We start from the raw sequence: 9,393 nt of genomic DNA, 5'->3' as shown, positions 1-9,393 counted from the left end.
CCTTGCTAAACTTCTTGGTCATACTGATCCATGCAAAAAGACAGAGAGTGCATGTGGTCAAGGATGAATAAAAACCATTGTGAAAACACATTTTTCTGTTGTGCATCTATGTACGAGGGATGCACAGTGTGTGTGTGTGTGTGCGCGTGCAAGTGTGTGTTGGGGTGCATGCATTTATTTATTTCTTTTCTGCCTTAAAAACAGATGGTTCCTTGTGCTGAACGGAAGTTGTGTTAACTCGGTTGGCTCGTGATTGGTGGCTGCCGTCCAACGGCAACACGGGTATCGGGGAGGGGTGTTAGTAGAAGTGCAGTTTGCCTACTTCAGATGTGCTGTGAACAGAAGGAAGTGGTACGTACTGTTGCGCCGTGCTCCTCGTGTCTTAGCGATGCAGCACGGGCCATGATGGGCAACAACCCTCCAGCGCTTTTGTGAGTCCAGACATATGTAACTGTGTAAACACTGCGTTGGAAGAAAAGCTGGTGTTGTCGGCGTCTTGTAGCGAAAGTCAGCCAAAGAGCTCGTCGTTAAGTCCTGCTGGGAAGAACATAGGGTGTTTATTTATTGCGCGCTCCAGACCAGTTGTGCCTCTCTGTGGTTTATTAGGCTAATATTTCAAGATAAGTATATAAGTGGTGTAACAATGTGGTAATGAGTAAAAGTAGTAACATTTTTACAAGGGTTTATGTCCTAGTTTTTCCTCTTACAGGAAAACAGACTAAAAATATTACACTCAGGGGCATGTACAAATTTTTGTCTAATTAAACGCTCTTGAATAAGAATGTTCTTCCCCCAGTACCTTCAAGTTCTGACTAGCAATAACTGCAATAAATTAAGGATATATATTGAGTGTTGTCATGATACTGGAATTTCTAACTTACCTTGAAAAAATTTATATTACCTCAAAAATTTATACCAATTTTTTGATACCATGGGAAAAAAACTGCCATATATACCACCACACAGATATTTTTATTATCATCTCATCATTTTTTGATAATTTGGGTAATTTTCCTGCAATAAGCAAAGGGAGGCTTTATTTGAAACTGAACTAAATTTTGAACTAAAAAAAAACAAAAACAAACACAAGTAAACAAATAAATATATTAGAATAAAGAGACAAATGGCTTCAGGTTTTCAGGTGGGATCTAACAGTAGGCTAGTATTCAGGTAAGAAACACTACAGAAATTAAATAAAGTAATTAAATGTAAAAAAAATAAATAAATAACACCGGATGGTCTTTATTGTAAAAATTAAATACAGATTAATGCTTACAATTAAAGTTACAAGAGCAGTTTTCTTTTTGTCTTTTGTTTTTTGATTAACATGACAGCAGCAGGTTTATTAGGCTGATGTCACTTTAAGAGATTATGCATGGATCCAATATGCAGTTACACAACTGTCTGTGCTGTCTTTCTCAACTATTTATGCTCCCAAATTGTGTTTACCTGAATACTCGCCAAGACGGGAATTTCGACATAATGTTGTGACTGTTTACACACAAAACGCCATGAAAACAACTCAATTTGGTATGAAATGTTTGAGAGGCAGCTTTATGTGAGCACCACTTATATAAGACAAAGACTATAGAATAACACAAGACGTGTCAGTCGTATTCAGGGACGTGCACAGGGGGGTTGCTCAGGTTGCCCGGGCAACTGCCCATATGCCCTTCTCGACTCACGTTGCCCTTCCGAGGTGGAAAAAAATAAATAAAAAAATCGTACAATGGATGCAGAATTTCATGTAGGCCTTGATAAGCCTCATTTACTTCCATATTCGGGCACCCGTCCGAAAGTAAAAGTCAGTAGGGGAAGGGCAAACTCTGTTTACGTGGCTGCAGCGCTGCACGCGACCGGCACCTGAGCTAAGCCTGCATGAGCGGCACTAGAAGGAGATTGTCGCGGTTGTCGGGTGAGACGACTTAACGTTGTCGGAAAGGTGAGTAAGGTTATAATCGTTAACGAAAACGAACGAAAAAACGAAAACTAGGTGGGAAAAAACATCGTCGTTAACTGAAATAAAAATAAAAACGAGGCATTACAAAAAAAACCATAACTAACCAAAACTGTAATGTGTGTTTGGCAAAACTAACTAAAATGAAATAAATTATAGATTAAATGTCCTTAGTTTTCGTCTTTGTCAATGTCTTTCATAGAGCAAACGTTCAGCTGCGTCTCACTCACGCGTCTCTCTCACATACTCGCGCGCGCACACCGCGCCTCCATGAGAACGAGTGTTGGAAGCAAGTTCGCGAAAGGTAGGTATCTCGTGAAAACCTTTACACAATCACACATTAAAAAGTGGTATAAAAATATTTTAAAATGCACTTGGGTTGTCGATGTCAAAACACTATTTAAGCTGTGATTCAAGTAAGGAATAATTGACGACGGGCCGTTGAATTATTAGAAAAATAATGCACACCTGAGGTGGTGATTCGATCACGACTCGAAGCGGAGTCAATTATTCCGCTTATACCACGGTTATTCTCAGTCCTGGGGGGTTGGTAGGGGAGTGCCCTTTTTTTTAGGTCAGAGCAACTGCCCCTCAAAATTCCTGTGCACGTCCCTGCTCGTATTGTTTTGAATGGGAGAAAGTGAAACGCGCAATATGGCGGAATAAGCCCCGCCTTCTAAATAAGAGCCAATCGCCGACTGGTAAAGTCATCGCGTCACTTCAGCGGCCGTTAGAATCACCGGTTTCTATAGAAACAGTCAGACGCGCGCCTCCGAAGAGACGCGCATTTAGGTCTGCGCATGCGCATTAGCTTGATCCAGCCTGAAAAATAGTTTTTTTGTCATGATTCGAGCGTTTAGAAACTAAATTTATGAGCCGGTTGTTGTTAGATTTCATTGGTGATTTCAAATATGAAATTTAATTCGTAAGGTTGGCGAACAGTTTTGGAGAATTTGATGTTTCCCCATTCAAAGAGATTGCATGATGCCCAGGATGCCCGAGAGGCGCTTCAAAGACGGCCGCCGAGTGAAATGACTTGTCTTAAAGGGACTTTGTATAAGATCAGTGTTGCGTGTGTTTTTGGTGTGAACACGAAACCTGCGGGAATGAGTAAAATTAAGCGCAATATAAGCACCATTCAACTGGAGCGAATGAGACAAGTGAGTGATAGGAGGCGGGTATGTGTCAAACTGTACATTCTGTAAAAACTGTAAATATATACATACATACATGGGCAACACTTGACTCTCGAGTTAGGGGGGGGCAAGAAAAAAAAAGTATTTTTGTACCTGCATCAGCAAATTTAAGTTTGCTTGTTAATTGTTTATTTATTAATTTATTTAATAATTTACTTAATTTTATTATCATGGGAAATGACACGCACGATTTGTGATTTGCAAGCAACTGGTGATAAAGAAAAATGCCATGTTGCAATATTGAAAATGTTTTCATTTTAAACCATGAAGGCGAGTTGTGGGTGTCACACAAACAATGTGCAAACTTTGCGTGAGAGTTATGTGGGTGAAGAAGTCTCAAACGCCAGTCAATTATTCACTACAGAAAATGAAAGTAAAAACTGGCCAAACTTTTGGCACGCTGCATTAACATCGCATATAGAGACGATGAGAGATGAATCTATCTCTCATATTAAGAAAATTTCTGTTTTCTTAATATTTCTCTTAGTGAGATAGTGAGAAAAAAATGAGTATTATACATATATACATGCACACACACTACCTTTCAAAAGTTGGCAAGACGTTTTTGAAAGAAGTTTCCTGTGCTTGTGTCTCTTGTACAATTTAAAACAACTGTTTTCTATTATTTAATATATTTTAAAATGTAATTTATTCCTGTGATGGCAAAGCTGAATTTTCAACATCATTTCAGTGTCACATGATCCTTCAGAAATCATTCTAATCTGCTGATTTGCTGCTCAAGAAATCTTACTGATCGCAAAACTTTGAACAGGTGTGTAGACACTGATAAGACCTGTTGCTTTGTGCAACTTACAGACATTTCCTCGTTCCTTTCCACCACTAGAGCAGCAAATAACTTCACGATATCCTCAATATAAAATCATGTATGTTAGAAGCTGGGAGGAAACCAAAGCAAACCATCAAAAAACATTATTTTTGTCATTATGTAAAATAGCCATACCCTTCATCTTTTAGACATATGTAAACAATGCTAACAACAGCATTATGTTTTCAATTTTCCGCTGCTCTGCGCATGAGATTTGAAATCATTTATCTTGGATTCAAAACAATGGGATCCCTCCATATGGTTTTATTTGTGTGCATCTGGCTCAGCAAGCAGCATACAGTTACCATCCTATATTTCCAGCTTTATTCGCACCTAGCAATGAAAGCCAAATGTGAAAATTGAAGGCAGAAGGATCGTGTGACGGGATTAATTAGACAAGGCCAAGTGAAGTCACACTCTTCATGGCAACACACTTGAACCTTCAATTACGCACTGCACAAAGCAATTAAAAGCCTCCCTTTCTTGCTCTGTCCTATGGAGTCTACCTGTTACTGCTGTTTGCTTTCTCTGTAGGGTCCCCCCGGGGCACCAGGCAGACTCTAGGTCCAATCCGCAGGTCGGTAATTACAATTGATCAATTGTTGTCGGGAGGTGAAATGACTTGGTTGTTTTAGCCAGAGCTCAATTTGAGGTGTCCATTTTTAACGGGTTATTTATATGGCAGGTGGTTAGGAAAAGAAAAGAGAAGAGGGAGGAGGTAGAGCTGGAAGAAGAAATCAGGAGAGAGAGAAGACTATTTGGCAATTTCTAATCGCTGATAGATCTTGGCTTTTTCCTTTTCATTGTTTCTGGAGTCATTGGGTAGCTGGATGAATTTCGGGACGTAATTGGCCAATTTTACACACTTTCAGCCGAAACTGTTCAATTTCTCTCTCTGAAATGTTTTATATACATTTGCCATAAGCAATTTGAGTGTAACAACTTTTGTACAGAGGTTACACACTCAGATAAATGGATTTTTGCTGCTTAGTCATTTTTTTATTAGAGTTAATGCAACACAATTCTAGAAACATTTCTGTCACAAATTAATTTTGTGCAATTTTGCATGCAGTTAACTGAAATTTGTAGAACAGAAGTTTACCTAATCAATTTTAGTTGTGTTGACATGAATACATTTTGCCGGCCTGTACTGTTGTGTTTGCTCCTTTGCCCTCAGATTGCCATGATAATAATTTCCTTTAAATAAAAGAAAAGAAAAAAAAAGCCACACGTTTAAAAAAAAAAAACATTAGTATTCATGACAAAATAAACTGGCTAGAACAAACCTGTTAAATAAATTAATTAGTGCTGTCAATCAATTAAAAAATTAACTAATTAATCAAATTTTTTTCTGTGATTAATCGCGATTAATCGCACCTAACATTAAGTTTTTATATATTTTTATATTGCAATAATTTCACATTTAATCTACAAATTAGTATAAAAACAACATAAAGACAGTATATTTTAAATATTTGATCTACTTCAGTTTTCACTGCATAAATTATAAATTAAATATAGATTAATCCTTATTATATAATATGCTTATATAAGCTATAAAACGTTATTCAGATAAGAGCAGTGAGTGATTTACTCTTTTTCTTTTGTTGTTTGATTTACCTTAATGACAGACTGCAACAAGTTTATTAGGCTGCTGTCACTTTAAGACCTGACGCACATGACGTGGATCTGACACGCATCTCATTTCCTCACAACTCTTTATGTTCATTTAAAACTTTATTTAACTTATTTAAGACTGTGCTTACAAGGATACTCAACAAAAGAGGCGTAATTTTGTGTGATTTTGTCCGTTCAAGCGCAAAAGAGAACTCGATGCGGCCGGCGCGCTTTCTGTGCGCGTGATTCGTGTGTCTGTCACAAAGACAGGAGATTCACAGACAGTGTGCCAGTACCGCTCTCTTTTGTGTCTTGTCGCACTTTAATTGTTATTCATGCAAAAAGCATTTAACACCAGAAAGGGTGATGGAAAAAAGACTGCGTTAAATATTACTAAAAAAATTAATTGCATGTGCTAATGCATTAATTTTGAAAGCCCTAAAATTACTTGAATTTTTAAACATAATTGTTATATTTAAAAAAAAAAAAAAAATTAAATAACTATTTTATATAGCCTATAAATAATAATAATAAAAAAAAAAAACATTTATTGAAGAAAATTAAAGTTCACTAAATGTATTTTTTGGTCTTAATAGTAAATAAATGAAATAAAAAGAGCATTTTTAGGTTTTGATTGTCATAAGTCGACACCTTTTAATATCACCATCTTAACTTTGTTAAAAAGTGGGACAATGGTAGTGCTGTCAGTGCCAGCGAGACTCAAAAATTTCAAGAGGTCATCTAAATAACATAAAAAACCCATCACCATCTGAAAAATCACAGAAGAAACTGCAGTAAACAGACTCATGGGTAGATGGCCAAATCCATATTGCACTTCCAGGAAAACATCTTACATTATAAAGCCATATCTGCTGTATGGCAACGACCATACTGCACTTCCCAGAAAACGCTCAATTACAGTATAATGCCGTATCTGCTCTAACAGAGAGTATCATTAATCTCATAATGATCTGACTGTGGTGGCTGACGCGGAGCGTATATTTCTCTCCAGCACACAGGCAGTCCTTTCACATGGATCACCCCGCTTTGCTCTGTTCCAGCCTCTGGGACGTCACCTCTTGGCACTGCTCGTATTTATATTGGACATTTGATTGATTTAGATTTATTTGACCATTTTCATTCAGTCACGCTGTCCCTCAGCCGTCAGTAAACGTTGTGTTAGGCCACGATATTGTTTTCTATATGACAGGCGCAGAGCTGAGACTCTTTATCTTTGTTTCTCTCTCTCTCTACCTAGCGTACTTGTCCTTAAGCGATCTTTAGCCTGAAGCTGTTTGCGAAAACTCAACCCACAACAAACAGAATGCTGCACAGAAAGATCTGCCTCACTTCCTTAAAGCTGTTGTGTCTCCTGTGGTTTCATCAGTTCTGGAGCTCAAGCCAAATCCTCCACATTTCAGGTTTCCCATTTACAGTCCAGATTTTTCTCAGAAAAAAAAAAAAAAAATGTTTGTTTTTGATTGCATTTCCACCGGGATACGTCGAATGTAATTACAAAATCCCATCTTACCAAATAAGGTTTTACAGTACCAACACAGTACCAAAACTGTTCATCATACAAAAGTAAACAAAAAAGTGCTTAAAATCAAACTAAAATTTATTATAATGACCATGGCCCAAAAATATTCAGAATTATGAACAAAAAATTGACCATTTGGCAAATGCATAAACAACAAAAGTGTGATTTATAGCCTATAGGTATGGTCACATTAGCAACATTTTGCAGGCAAAAAATGAATGAAGCGATGTATGATGCACAGCTCACAAAAAAGTCACTTTCAAACCAAGCAGCTTTCTGTTGGTCAACATGGCAAACTCATGTGAAAAACTTGTGAGAAATCACCCTCATGAGAAATTCCCGATCACATGAGTTCCTATTGAAATGCGAAATTGCCTGCGAAAGCTCAACCGTATAGGCATACCTTCACACATGGATCAAACACTGGGCTAAATATTGTAGCAGTATTAGCCACTTTAGCAAGTTAAAAGTAAATTTGTGTCAAAATAGCATAGATGCATAGCTTTTGACATACACAACAAAAGATATGATGTGTTTTTGCCTCACAGCTACTGCAGTGATATGGTTGCTTGCATTTTATTATTAGCATTTAGCAATAGCAATAGCAGAAAACAGTCTATTCATCTGCCACTCATGGCAACCTATTGTTGGGCAATGACCCATTAGTAAAAAAAAAAAACTAAACAGAAAATACCACTTTGGGCCACTAGATATGTCTCGCAGCATTTTCCGAGAAAATTAAAGTCCACTTGAATATGCTAAACACAAATGTTGTATGCTAATATTCATGAGGACGTAACAACCTCACTTAGCATTTCTTCTAGCCAGTAGCTATAAAACTGCATCCTGAAAGCATTTAATTCCCAAAATGCACACTTATTTCATGGGACCAGGTACGTATCCTCTCTAGACTGAAGAATTCAGATGTCTTCGGGCCCAGCCTCCACGATGTGGCCCCGGGTAATGAAGTTAGTCTTGTTTGAAAAACAGACTCTAGCTTGAGCAATACTTGCTTTAATTCTCATTGAGGCAGCAAATTGACAGACCTCCCTTAAGATCTTGACAGGTAATGAAGATTTAATGTCAGAATTATGACCGTTAAAAACAAATGACTGATTCTTAGGGCAGATGATAAGCTATTAATTTAACCTTCTCTTCCTGTAATAATGCTGGACAGTCTGCCAGTTATTAGATCATAATTAGCTTGTGCAATTTGCATGGAACCAGAGAAGCATGTAGCCAGGCTGTTGTGTCTCAATATTTCTCCAGGGCTCTGTAGTAAAATGTGCTCATATATCATGATCTGTTAAAAAAACGTATTGCCCAAAACAGCAATAGTTGTGGTTGGTCTATGTTGAACTAGAAAAGATAAAACGCTGATTAAGCGTGTTTGCGCGCGCGTGTATCTCTGGGTGAGCGCGTGTACTGTAGCTCTCCAAGTGGCAGCCGGCCATATGGAAGCATGCTGAAATGAACTGGCCAGCACTTTGTTGTGACAATATGGCCAAGCAAACATCAAAGTTTACACTAACGCTCTGATTAACAGTGATTTTCTACATGAAAAGTGCTTTTATTCTAACTAATTATTTTAGTTAGGAACAAATTTCATGGTTGTGTCCCCAACTGATCGGTTTCTCTTTGCCTGCGTGTTTGTTCGTGGGAGTGATGTTCGTGCCAAAATGTTTCTGTGCGGCCCTGAGATTTCATTATTAATCCATATGAATGCTACTTGTATCCATACAGACACATACAGACATGTTTAACTAAAACTAAAATTACAAGAGAAAACAATAAATAAAAATAAAATCTAAAAAGGTGGGGGGAAAAAATTCCAGAAAGCTAAACTAAAATACATTGTATGATTTTATGAGAATAATTCACCTCAAGGAAGTGTATCCGTTTTTTATTTTTGGAAAATCTGGACATTTTATGTGTATTTAAAAAAAAAAAAAAAAAAAATATATATATATATATATATATATATATATATATATATATATATATATATATATATATATATATATATATATATATATATATACAAACAGAAAGAAAAGGGCTGGATTTTGTTTCCCTGTCTAGTCTTTAGAAATACCAATTTGGATTAAAAAAAATTAAACAATAAGAATTAAAAATAATAATAATAATAATTAAAATGCCCAGAAAACTAAGAAAATAAACTAAAATTCATTTTCATGATCTAAAAAAATATTTCCAATATTTGCATAAAACATAAAACCAGAAACCAGATTAATGA

General features: G+C 36.7%; 1 long non-coding RNA gene across 3 annotated transcripts in view; it reads right to left on the bottom strand.

Moving 5' to 3' along the window:
- Positions 1-2,576, bottom strand: part of LOC125249790 — a 4,704-nt gene extending 2,128 nt beyond the window's left edge. The window contains exons 1-2 of one of the 3 annotated variants that reach the window (XR_007180644.1): positions 2,426-2,576; positions 360-537 (exon numbers count right to left, since the gene is read on the bottom strand). This is a non-coding gene — a long non-coding RNA (uncharacterized LOC125249790). Of the gene's footprint in view, positions 1-359; positions 538-1,449; positions 1,854-2,425 lie in introns of those variants that run through there. The other 2 variants (XR_007180643.1, XR_007180645.1) reach the window with 2 other exon arrangements.
- Between the last annotated feature and the right edge of the window lie 6,817 nt (positions 2,577-9,393).

The sequence above is a fragment of the Megalobrama amblycephala genome, linkage group LG16 (assembly GCF_018812025.1).
Source record: "Megalobrama amblycephala isolate DHTTF-2021 linkage group LG16, ASM1881202v1, whole genome shotgun sequence".
Taxonomy (NCBI): domain Eukaryota; kingdom Metazoa; phylum Chordata; class Actinopteri; order Cypriniformes; family Xenocyprididae; genus Megalobrama; species Megalobrama amblycephala.
This window is presented reverse-complemented; position numbering and strand designations above follow the sequence as displayed.